The 669-nt window shown below is 38.1% G+C and overlaps 1 protein-coding gene across 2 annotated transcripts in view; it reads right to left on the bottom strand.

Moving 5' to 3' along the window:
* Positions 1-669, bottom strand: part of TFAP2B (transcription factor AP-2 beta) — a 26,155-nt gene that overhangs the window by 14,470 nt on the left and 11,016 nt on the right. The window lies entirely within an intron of this gene.

Here is a 669-nt window from a genome sequence, read left to right as displayed (position 1 = left end):
TCAAGCACCTATTAATCAAATACACCCAAGAGGAGCCATCGTGTATGCGGTGTCAAGGGGGGGTGGGGAAGGGAGGAGGGGGGAGGAGAGTGAGAGAAAAAAAAGAAAAACACAACCAGAAGCCATCAGGTTCCAGACCCTAAGCACAAAACCTACGAAACATTCAAAGGAAGTAAAACAGGAGAAACAACTTTTTTTTTTTTTTTTTTTTTTTTTTTTTTTGTAAAGGTAAATAATTTTCTCTTTCTCAAAACCACCTTCAACCGGCGGTCAGAACTGATGCTGCCAAATGGTCTTCAAGTTTTCATCTGTCCCACCTCAAATAAACTAGAACTTGATCGTATATGTGAGAAAGAAGAGAGAGAGAGACTGTACATGAGGATTTAAAGGCAAAAACAATAAATACATGGAAGGACCTCATGCTGCCTTGAACACATTTTAAATAAACACCCTTCCTGGGTTGGTTGGTTTGGTTTTTTTTTTTTTGCTTTACATTCTAGAAGATCGCCTCTATTAAAGCATTTGTGTGCATTTGACAAATAATAAGGTCCTGGAGATAAGCGCTGTTGATAGTAAGCATAAGGGACAGCATTTCTAAGCCTCGTCTCTGGTACTTAAAATTGAATCTAGAAATAGAAACTCCTTAGATAATTAAAGATAGCTTTCCCT

Source organism: Egretta garzetta, unplaced genomic scaffold, assembly GCF_000687185.1.
Source record: "Egretta garzetta isolate BGI_Z169 unplaced genomic scaffold, ASM68718v1 scaffold235, whole genome shotgun sequence".
NCBI lineage: Eukaryota > Metazoa > Chordata > Aves > Pelecaniformes > Ardeidae > Egretta > Egretta garzetta.
This window is presented reverse-complemented; position numbering and strand designations above follow the sequence as displayed.